General features: G+C 42.9%; 1 pseudogene; it reads left to right on the forward strand.

The window, feature by feature from the left end:
- The first annotated feature begins 9787 nt into the window (after positions 1-9787).
- Positions 9788-11093, forward strand: LOC109374156 (60S ribosomal protein L4 pseudogene; annotated as a pseudogene).
- Positions 11094-11712: the final 619 nt, after the last annotated feature.

An 11712-nucleotide genomic window follows, 5' to 3' on the forward strand; every position in this document is an offset into this window, starting at 1 on the left:
TTTGCTCATCTTTTTCTCTCTGCCTAAAATGACCTCCAATCGACCCCTCTACCTGATTTGTCTGCTGAACCATCATCCTGCAGCTTTCTCTGGTTCTGCTTCCCTTCTGGGCAACTGTCCCTGACCTTTCCCAGGCAGAGTTCATCACTCTCCTCTTATACCCACCTTATACTCACCTTATAGGTGGACCTTATATCCTCCGCTCTTGTAATTATAGGTTTCCCTCAGTGCCTGAGGACTCATCATAGAAACATTTCCTGTAATGACTTGCGAAAATTTTCACCCAACAGTTTCTATCCAAATCAGAAACCCATCATAATAAATCTGCATATTTAGGTTGCATGCAAATAAAGGCAAGAGGGCATATATGTCAGCTGTTCTCCCAAAAGGACCTTATCACATGCAAGCTTCTATTGTTCTGCATTGCACATTATTGCTCTTATGTCTCCCACAACCTTAAGTGAAAATGTCACCAAAGATGTACCAGAGAAAGCAAAGAAATGTAAACTGCCTGGAAAAGGCCATACCTTACAAGTGGCAAAGTGTATTGAGAAAGATAAACACATAAGGGACCCAAGTTTGACGGTGCACGCACCCCCATCTGTTGTGCATACTATTTTTCCTATGCATCAGAAAATGCAGACAAAGTTTGTAAATGTTGGTTCTGGAAAGCTTCATTGGACATAGCATGATATCTTTTAAATCTAGAGAAATACCGTGATCAGGGGAGTGACGGCAGCCCTCAGAGTGGCATATGCTAAGGGTATGTTTTTACAGAAAAGCATGTTCTACCTATAGAAGTAAAACCTGATTCATACCCAGGTTCTCCAGCATCATTGTACACTGCACAAAACCCTCAGGAGTTCATTAAGCGCTAAAAAGTTAAATGGTTGCTGTTTAAGATGATTTATATTAAACCAGAAATCTTCAGTGAATAGGTTTACAGGTGTTTACAAGCATTTTGAGAAATTCCTGGAGAAACTGGTTGGGGGTGTTGGATGGAATAACCCATTGTTATTTTTCCAATTAAAAGCAAGAGAGTACAGTTTCCTCTATCTGAAAATATGCATTCCAACCATTTTTTTAAAGATTCAATTTGGGTGATAAAGATGTCTACATTTTCTTGCACAGCTCTCTTCCCTTCTTCCCTACAAGACTGTGAGCTCCTGAGCCAGAAACCTGTGCTATGTTTATCTATGTAAATTCAGACATAAACACAATGTCCAGCATTCAGCCAATGTATATTGGACGAACAGACAGATGAACTGAAGGATGGATGGATGGATGGATGGATGGATGGATGGATGATGGGTAAATGGATGTTACAATTGCAATATTACTAGGTGTCCAATCTCCTTAAATCCACCAATGGACTCTGTTCTCATGCATAGCCAAGAATTGACTTTTCTGTCTCCCTCATGACACAACAGTGATAGAAAAGACAAGAAGGAAAACCTTGGAAGGCTATTTTGAGAGCGCCAGACATTAAATAAATGCAAGCGACCTAACAATTGTGAATGATTGACTAGAAATAGCAGCAGAATCTCCGAGCCCATCATATTCAATCTTGCCTCTGGCTTTTGCATTTGATCCAGTTTAGAGTGAGGTAGAAATTTCCAGAACTGCATCCTCCTCCTTCCAGCAGAAAAAGCAACATGGTTCCTTTCAATAGGCATCCCCATTAGGAGACTTCCTCTTTGCATTCTCAATATCCCAATAGGGAATCGTGTTTGCTCTTTGCTCAGAATTGTCTCTGCAGCCATCTATAGGTTTTGAGTTCTGTTAACCAAACCTGTAAATCAATAGCCGCTAAGTCATAGGCCACACTGCATTCTCCATCAGTTGAGTATAAAACAAAAACAACAAAATTCCCCAAGGGTTTATTGGATTAAAAAAAAAATTCTGTAGCTTTATTTATAAGTAACCCTTACCACCTATTATATGAGCTAAGAATCTAGGCACCGTTACCAGGAATCAATAGGTACTCAAATTGCTCCATCAACATGCACGTTCATTTATCCCCTTCAAGGTGATCTTGGCTCCCTCAAAGCAGATGCTCATTTTCTCCATTGTAGCCATGCCCTTTAAGTTAGGTGAGACAAAGGGAAGGAAGAAGACTCTCATAGAAGGACATCAGCTTGTGTATTTGCGGCCCTGGAAACCAGGCCAACCTCACCGGTAAGAGTGGTGGGAGCGTGTGGCCAGTAGCTTCACTTGCTTTTCTTGTTTATCCAGGGAATTATATTTCTAAACACAGCCTCTCCAGGATTTCCCCAGATAGACATCAAGGTCACCAACCACGCAGGTAAGGTAAGAGCATAACTATCTTAACCTATTTTGTTTCAAAGACCTTGGCACTTAAGTACATAATACATGTTCATTGCATGAATAAAACATGCTATGAGGAGAAAGGCTGGGTTCAAAACAAACCTCTGCTATTTGCTAAATGCATGTCACCTGACTTACTGCAGAAGTTGCTGCCTGTGGGTTCCTGCTCTGGTAAGTTGTGATTCTTTGCATCTGCCTCCCTCCAATTTTGGAGACAGCAGTTTGCCCTGCAACTTCTGACAGATCTAAGAAGAGTCGTTAATTTCCAGTTTGTTTAGATTTTTACCTGTTGTTAAGGTGGAGTGGTGACTTCTAAGCTCCTTACATGCCAAAGTGGAAATTGAAAGTTGCAGGCATAACTTTTACTTTATAAATCAAAGATAGGCAAGAAGTATCCCATTATTTTATATTGTTTACTTAAATATACAGAGTACCAAAAAAAGTATACACATTTTAAGAAAGGAAAAAACTGTATTAATTGTAATACTCAATATACACTGATAACAAAAGATGAATACAAGTCACGTCTGACTTCTGCAATTACAAGAGGTGCTCAAAGTGGTTACTATCAGTATCCAGATACTTCTGATTATGGCGAACTACTGCTTGAGCAACGTTGACCAAAGTCCACTTGTATACATTTTTTGGCACCCCTGGTATATATATATATATATATATATATATATATATATATATATATATGTATGTATGTATTACTTACCATATGCAAGACACTATTTTAAGTGCTTAATAAACATAAACTCATTTTCTTTTCAAAGCAACCCCAAAGAGCCTTCAAAGGCAGGTTTTTTTTAATCATCCCCATTTTATAGGGGTAGAAGCTGAGGCTGAACAATTAACCAAAAGAACACAGGATTCTGTGCAGGCAGCCCTTCTACATTCAGCTGAATGTCATTTGCTCTAAGCCCTCATCCTCCTAAGCTGAAGGTTCTTGTTCCTGCTTGAGTGGTGGAGAGTCACATTCTGAGAGGACCAGGGGATGGTGTGGCAGTGGGGAGGGCACCCTGTGCATCAGCCAGCACTGTCCCCGCCGCTGAGCACCCTCCAAGTCTCCTCATTCCCTGAAAACGAGGAGCTCTGCTCATGTACATCCCTGAGTGGCTCTGGAGTTGGTTAAAGACTCTCAGAAGTGGTATATATATGGAATCATTGCATACTTTCCCATTACTACTTCTAATGGCACTGCATCAAATCCCTTTCCTTCTTCCTCAGTGGCTTCTTGGGCATATTTTATGACTTGCAATCACATTTTAAAGGTCCAGTCCAGTTTCAGGCTTATCTCAAAGGCACTTTATTTTTTTATTTGTTTTATTTTTATTAGTTTCAGGTGTACAAAACAATGTAATAGTTGGACATTTACACCCTTCACAAAGCGATAACCCCCCTCCCCCAATCTACTACCCCTCTGACATCATATATAGCTGTTACAGTCCCTATGCTGTACTCCACACCCCGTGACCATATATATATTAAATTATAGTTGATGTTCAGTATTATTCAGCTTCAGCTTCAGGTGTGCACTTCAAAGGCCCTGCTTGCCCTGTCCTCCGGCACAGACCCAGGAGAGCATCAGGGTGCTGGCCTGGTGTCGCCCTCAAACATCCCCAGCCCCCTCCCCTTCAAAGCTGGCTTCGCGGGTGGGAAAGTAGAAACCATGATAAGGAAGGTCTCAGACCTCATTCTGCTTTGGTTTGGTTTTATATGGCAGTTTCCTGTAAAGATGAAGGAAGTGATTTTCTTGGGTGCTGTTCAGCTTCATCCCAGCTCCTCCGTCTGTAGGACTATCTCAAAGAGGCAGCCATGATGCCTGGCTCTACAAGCTCTACAAGGTAGCCATGACTTCAGTAAGCAAGGCATTGCCTGGCTGGACCCAGTAGCCAGCAGGCCACACTGTGCATCTGACCCCTCCTCTAATTTCCTGCCCCTTCCTGGGAGCCCTGGGGAGCACTGTAGTCCTGCTCCATTTCCGCCATACCCCCCAGAGGCCTCTGGGAATGTGAGTTTCCCTTTATCCTTTCCTTCCCAGGTGTGCTCACTACTCTTCCGACTGCTTGAAGTGAAGTGCACTAATTTCTATGGTTGAGTACAACCCTCACCTTCAGATTCCCCCGGGTGCTCCTTCACATACCTCATTCTGCTCCAACGGCAGCTCCGGGGTGGACCACAACAGCTCAGCTGGGCAGCAAGATGCCTCTCTCCTCTTGTTACAGGCATTCCCAATCTCTCCAAGAGCCTCTTGAAATCCCTCTCCCCGCAGTTAGGCTTGGGGGGTGGGTAAATGGCCCACCCTTCCCTCTCCTATACAGAAGAGTGGGAATAGTCTGTTAACTACACACACTACAGACGAGACTCTGGCGACTCCTCTCACCTTCCAGTGCTCTCTTCCTGGGAAGGTGGTTGGTGGTTGATTGTGTTGGAGCTGTTGCTGGGCTGCTTCATAAGCCCAGGGAAGGGGTGGCTGGCAACCAGATTGTTTTGAACTTTCTTTAGCATGGCCTGTTTTCAGTGCTCAGTCCCAATTACAGGACAAAAGGAAAAGTCCTTCTGGGCTTCCTCAGAGGGTCCAGCAGTGACCGGAGCTGCTTCTCTGCCCACTTTGTAAGGGGCTGTTAGAGTTGCTCTGCTGGCCTGTGTTATCCTCTCACTCCACTGAGGGCATTTCCTCCCCGGAAGGGAGCTAGAGGGAGGCAGTCCCCTACAAGGCTTGAGACAAAAAGGAAGAAAGGGAATTGAGGGTTTTGTACAACCACTTCTACATGCTTTTCCGCACTTACTCTTCCTACTATTGTAATTCTATGCCTAGTAGATACAGGTGAAGCAACTGAGGCTAATAACTTGCCCCTGTTTTCAAACACTAACCTGTGTCTGCAACCTCTTTCTAGCACAACCTGGCTTGCTGAGAGGGTGAACCCACAAGGCAGGGAGGGTCAAAAAGGATGGGAGTCCTTCATAGGATGATTCTTATATTGGCTCATGTTGCTATTAAACTTCAGTGTTGATGTTAAACATGTTATGTCTGTGTATCTTATCTCCCTAACTAAATGATAAGTTTTCTGAAATCACGAACATATTGATCGTTTCTTTCTTCCCATGGCATTTAGAGCAGCGCCTTATGGACTTACATGAAAGCTTTGTAATATTTGTTGAATCAAGAAATGAAGGAACAGGAGACAAAAAGATATTGTGTACAAATACGCCGATTCCGGCACCTGTCTCAATAATGGCACAATGCGAGTAGTAAGTATTCAATAAACTTCTGTAGAATTGAATAAATTGCATAGAGTCTTCTGTGTGCAGCAGGCTTATGTCAACAATGAGAGTCTCCAAGGACGCAGCTATAGATTGCACTGAGAAATAGAATTTGAAGATTAGGACATAGGAACAAACTAGGTAAAGTTTCATCAGAAACAAAATCAAATACTATTTGCAAATCTTCTCCAGGCTAGTCTGTTTCTTTCCAACATTTTCAATTGGAACGGTTAGTTTTATACTAGCAAACAAAGTTATGATTCTTGCTGCATGTGCTCGAGTCTGACTGTAACTCAATCATTTCAAATGTTCTTAGTCACTTGTGAAGGATGATTATAAAATAATGAGATTGATACTTACATGTGGCTTATAGAATCAGGATTGTTGTTTTACACTTGCACATCATATTTCCAAAAGGTCTTTTTTTAAACACTTGAAGCAATGGCAAGTGATCGATATTCAATCAGTTTGTGCAGAATATGATGATGGATTTGAGATCACTGGGGTCTGGAATAGTTTGATGCTAAAAAAGTCAATGACTCTCATTCATTCATTCAACAAACATCCACTGCATATCTACCGGGCACCAGGCATAGGAATATAAAGATAAAAGACATAGTTCCTGTCTTCAAGACCTCACAGAGTTATTGGGAACTCAGGTGAGCAGGCAGCCAGTTTCAACACAGTGGGTTAAGCGTCATGGTGGAGTTAGGCATGGCTTTCCTAGGAGCATCTCACCCAGACTTAGGGGTGTAGAGAAAGGCTCGCTTAAAGAGGTGATGGATGATTAGTGTTTTGAAAGATAAGGCATTAGCCCGATGACAAGGGGAGAAAGTGTACCCTGGGCAGAGGAGAAAGACACATGTGTACGATGACAAGCTTTTCCTCCCAGAATCTAGGCAGAGCAATGGGAAAAGTTTCAAGTAAGTGGCATCTGCTGCTTATTATCAGGAGCAGAAGTCTGGATCTGAGGGAATCAAACTGCATTTGTGATTTTTTTTAAAACAGTATATAGCTATAATACACATATTCACAAGCCCAGTTTTTGTTTTTGTTTTAATTGGAGAGGGGAATAGTGTTGGGGAATTGGGGAGGGGGACCAGCCAAGTTGTTGTTCTTCAATCTTAGTTGTGGAGGGCGTCAGTCACCATCTGGCTGCCCGTTGCCATCTCATGGCTTCTAAGCTCAAGGTGCTGTGTTATAATCTTAGTTGCGGGTGGGTGTAGCCACTATCCCATGTGGGAGTTGAACCAGCAGCCTTGTTACAAGTGCATGCTCTATCCACTGAGCCATCCGGGTGGCAGCTCAGCTCATGGTGCCAAGTTCAGTCTTAGTTGCAGGCAGGTGTAGCCCACCATCAAACAGACAGTCTTGTTGTTAGCAGCACGTGCTCTCACCAGCTGGGCCACCCTGTCACCTGTTGGCAGCTCAGCGGCAGTTCAGCTCAGGCGCAGCGTCACTGGCCCATGTGGGAATCGAACTGGCGGCCCTGTTGCTCAGAGCTCGCGCTCTTACGCTAATGCTTAACCAACTGAGCCACTCGGCCAGTCCAACAAGGCCAGTTTTAAACTGTGAGTAAGACAGCTACACACACCATGTATAATCACAGGAACCCTGCAAACAGGAGTGCTGGATGCTGAATGTCCCGTTTTCTCCTTCTGCCACTCCCAACAGAACCACATGGGGACCCAGGCAAATAACACCACCACCATCACAGGGTCCCTAGTTCCCAGAGGGCACCATCCATAGCACGCGGCCTGGCCTCAGCCCTAAGAACCCTGGGTGGGTGGCTCCTCCCTGGCCTCGGTCCTCCAGTGCCTGCACATGTGCCTGTACATGTCCACGTAGCCTCAGAAAGGTAAAGCTTTGGCATACCTTTGTGACGAGCCTCAGGGAGGTACAGCCTGGGTCCAGGTGGTCTTCTGTTATCTTTCTCAGTGTCCAGCCTCAGGGATGGATGTGAGGAGACTGGTTATGGGACCCTCCAGGAGGCCCACAACCACCCGCCCAGTCTTGACCACCAGGGATCCCACAACCTCACTAGTGCCCAGTGAGGAAAAGAAAGTCAATGCCCAAATGTTTTTTCCTATGGGGAATGAAAAATGCACTATTTAATCTCAGTATCCAAGAGAGCAGAGAACTCAGGCTCCATCTGTGCTGGATGGACCTGGAGGTTGAGGTGAGTTAGCAGAGTCTCTGATCAGCAGGGTGACAGCTTTCTAAAGTCCATGCTGAGCATTTAGGATTGAAAAGGGCCCCCATCAGGGACTGGAAGAATGGGTAATAGGGTTGAGGCCTGATAGGAAAAAAAATTGGCAAGTCAGGGCCAAAGGGATCCAGGCATATCAGTAGTGCCAGAGAGGTGGTATTTCAGGATGAGAGCCCTCCTGACAATTTCCTTCTCTTGCATGAGTTCCCGTCAAGGTCATAAACACAATCCCTGGTGATAGGCTGCCTTCATATCCAAGTTGCCATATAAACTCTGATTTTCCTTTGTTGATAAGCTACAAACAAAAAGTACTTAAAGGATGCCTTTTATTGCACCATGTGTGCAAATCAGTGTCCACATTAGGTGCCCACCCATTGGTAAAGTTCTCTTGGCCAGAGAGCAGGTCTGAGGAAAGGAGCCAGTCTCAGAGCAGATGGTATACTCGCAGGCAGCTATCCCAATGCTAGGGAACCCAAACATGGGTACAGCAGCAGGTCCTCAAATATTGTCATTTCATTATACCATTAATGAGATGCTGTAGGAGCTTAATTTTTATTTGTATCAATTGGCCTATGGTAAAATTGGTTTCATTATATATACATCATTTCTCTTCAAGTTGCAGAATCTGTCAATGACATTAATTGAGAAATTACTGTACGTGGCCCTAAGTCTGGGGACATATGACTTAAGCAGTTCCACCTAAAATCAGAAGGCCACTCAACCCCTTTGCCCCTCCACCCCTACTATGCTGACTCACCTCATGTCAGGACGTGAAAGTCCAGGGCCAGGGGTAAAATTTCAATACGAACATGTCATGTCCTGTGGCATTGAGCATTGGTAGATTGTGGCTACTGAAGGGGAAACAAAATTTAAATTATGACTAGTCTGTGGCAAGTTCTTCCAACTACCAGACATGTACAATTTCAGTTGAGGGTTCACTTCTCAACATTGCCTAGTCAAAACAGAAGTTCCATTCTGTTAGGCATATGCTCAATAACGCAACATACAGTTATAAATATTCCATACATTATTTCTATTTTTTGATGGAAATCTCATGAAATAGAATTTACAGAATTCCTATTTTGTAGGATACAAACCTATAGTGGTACAACACCCAGTGAGTACATCTGTGTGTGAAGTCACATGTTTAATACATCCTAGTGTACGTTGTATCACGCCTTACCTTATCTGATACATCTTGTCCTGATGAAATCTGACAATTCCAGGTGACATGGCATGCAAATTTTCTACCAACACAACAAAAGAGCCTGAAAAATAAGTATGAGTCTTCCAAAGACAAAACTCTTAAGTCACTGCATGTAATATGAGTAATTTGATTACACAATTATGTAGCTCAATTCAACATCACAGCCTTCTAAAAAAAAATACACTTGTATTCTTCTCTTGTATGCTTTAATTTCAAATTCATTTTGTACTTCTTTGCAGACTATTGATTAAATATTACTAAATGAAACATTCTGGTGGAAGCCAAAAACATAATATGAAAACAAAATTTATTGTCTATTCTTTTAAATATTTTCTCATCCTAAATAGATATTCACTCTCATGCCTAATTTTATAAAATTATATATATATAAAATCACATATATATATATATGATTTTGTGTTATTTTTGTTAAAGAGGGACCCCAAAATTGCATGAGCTTCAGATTCCATAAAACTGGTTCTGCCCCTACTACCTAATTATTGTGATGTTAACTTGCCATACCCAATTTGCTTGCTCTTATTTATAAACCTTTAATAAGTACTTAATGTGCCAAGCATTGTGTAAAGTGCTTAGAAATTTTTATTTGCTTTTCAGGGCTAGTCCTTTACAGAAAACTATCAGAATATTTTCCTGGCACATCTGAGAAATAATGCAAACATCTAGAATTCTGTACATTAGAAACACGTTTACAATTTGTGGATCTCTTGGGAACAATTTTAACTATAAGAAGGTAGAAAGGGGCTTTTCCTGTGGGAGCCACTGGGTAGAGGGCAGCATGGCCGTCTCCTCTCCCCACCATGGCGTGTGCTTGTCCACTGATATCGGTGTACTCCAAAAAGAGGGAATCATCTGGCAAAAATGTCACTTTGCTTGCTGTGTTCAAGGCTCCCACTCGACCTGATATTGTGAGCTTTGTTCACACCAATTTGCACAAAAACAACAGGCAGTCCTGTGCTGTCAGTGGATTAGCAGGTCATCAAACCAGTGCTGAGTCATAGGTCCTGGCAGAGCTGTGGCTCAAATTCCCAGCGATCAGGCAGTGGGACCCATAGCTCTGGCCAGCGTGCTTTTGGCAGTATGTGTGGTGGGGGCCGCATGTTTGCACCAACGGAAACCTGGTGCCATTGGCACCGCGGAGTGAACACAACACAGAAGAGATATGCCATCTGCTCTGTCCTGGCTGCCTCAGCCTTACCAGTGCTGGTCATGTCTAGTGGTCATCACATTGAGGAAGTTCCTCAACTTCCTTTGCTGGTTGAAGATAAAGTTGAAGGCTGTAAGAAGACCAAGGAGGCTGTTTTGCTTCGTAAGAAGCTTAAGACCTGGAATGATATCAAAAAGGTTTACGCCTCTCAGTGAATGAGAACTGGCAAGGGCAAAGTGAGAAAATGTGGTCGTATCCAACACAGGGGACCTTGCATCATCTATAATGAGGACAACAGCATCATCGAAGCCTTCAGAAATATCCCTGGAATTACTCGGTTTAATATAAGCAAACTGAACACTGTGAAACTTGCCCCTGGTGGGAATGTGGGCCATTTCTGCATTTGGACTGAAAGTGCTTTCCATGAGTTAGATGGTCTGTATGGCACTTGGCGTAAAGCTGCCTCCCTCAAGAGTAACTATAACATTTCCATGCACAAGATGCTCAACACAGACCTTAGCAGGTTCTGGAAAAGCCCACAGACCCAAAGAGCCCCTGGAGCACCAAGCAAGAAGATTCATTACAGAGTCCTGAAGAAGAATCCACAGAAAAACCTGAGAATCATATTGAAGCTAAACCCACATCCAAAGATCATGCACCAACACCATTCTTCCCCGGGCCAAGAACCACCAGCTCCAGGTGGGTAAAACAGCAGCAAGGCTAGAAGCCAAATCCAATGAGAAAGGGGTTCCAGGCAAGAAGCCAGCGGTAGGGAAGAAAGGAAAGAAGGCTGTTGGCGCTACGAAGCAGAAGGCTTTGGTGGGAAAGAAGGCTGCAGCTACCAGGAAACCAGCAGCTGAGAAGAAGCTGCAGAAAAGAAACCCACCATGGAAGAAAAGAAGCTTGTGGCATAAACTGAAATTTGTTTATTCTGTAAAGGTCAAATCCCCCTGGACAGCTAATTTTGAATAAAAAGCTGATCAAAGAGGCAGTGAGAAACATTAAAAAAAAAAAAAAGAAAGTATAAAGTGGTACTATATGGAGTTTGTGTTTTTCTCAAAGTTGTAATTTTTCTAGGTTATATATGCTAGGTAAATCCACTTTTTTGCAAATCAGTTTTAATTTGGATGATCATGTATAATGGCCTAAATTTTCTTGAATGACTTAGATGAACAGAATTCTGGAACTGTGCAAAAGTTAAATATTACAGGTTTTAAAAGAAGCACATGCAATTCCCTGGCATAACCTATATCACTCAATCAAATATAACTTTCCTGCAAAAGAAATTTTAATTAGAAGTTTGACTGTATTTACATGACATCTAGTGGTGTTTAATAGTGGCAATACAGTCAAATACCTCTTCTTAAAAAGAATTTTTTTTCACTAGAAGCAATTCAACTTTCACATAGCACTTTTATCTCGCTCTCTGTGGCTTTGCTGGGCCCTTAGCCCTGGGAGTCATCTTGTTCACTAGTGTAGTGTATCCCTCATGCCTGGAATGGTGCCGAGTACATAGTACACATACACACTTAA

The sequence above is a fragment of the Hipposideros armiger genome, unplaced genomic scaffold (assembly GCF_001890085.2).
Source record: "Hipposideros armiger isolate ML-2016 unplaced genomic scaffold, ASM189008v1 scaffold_798, whole genome shotgun sequence".
In the NCBI taxonomy this organism is placed as follows: Eukaryota; Metazoa; Chordata; class Mammalia; order Chiroptera; family Hipposideridae; genus Hipposideros; species Hipposideros armiger.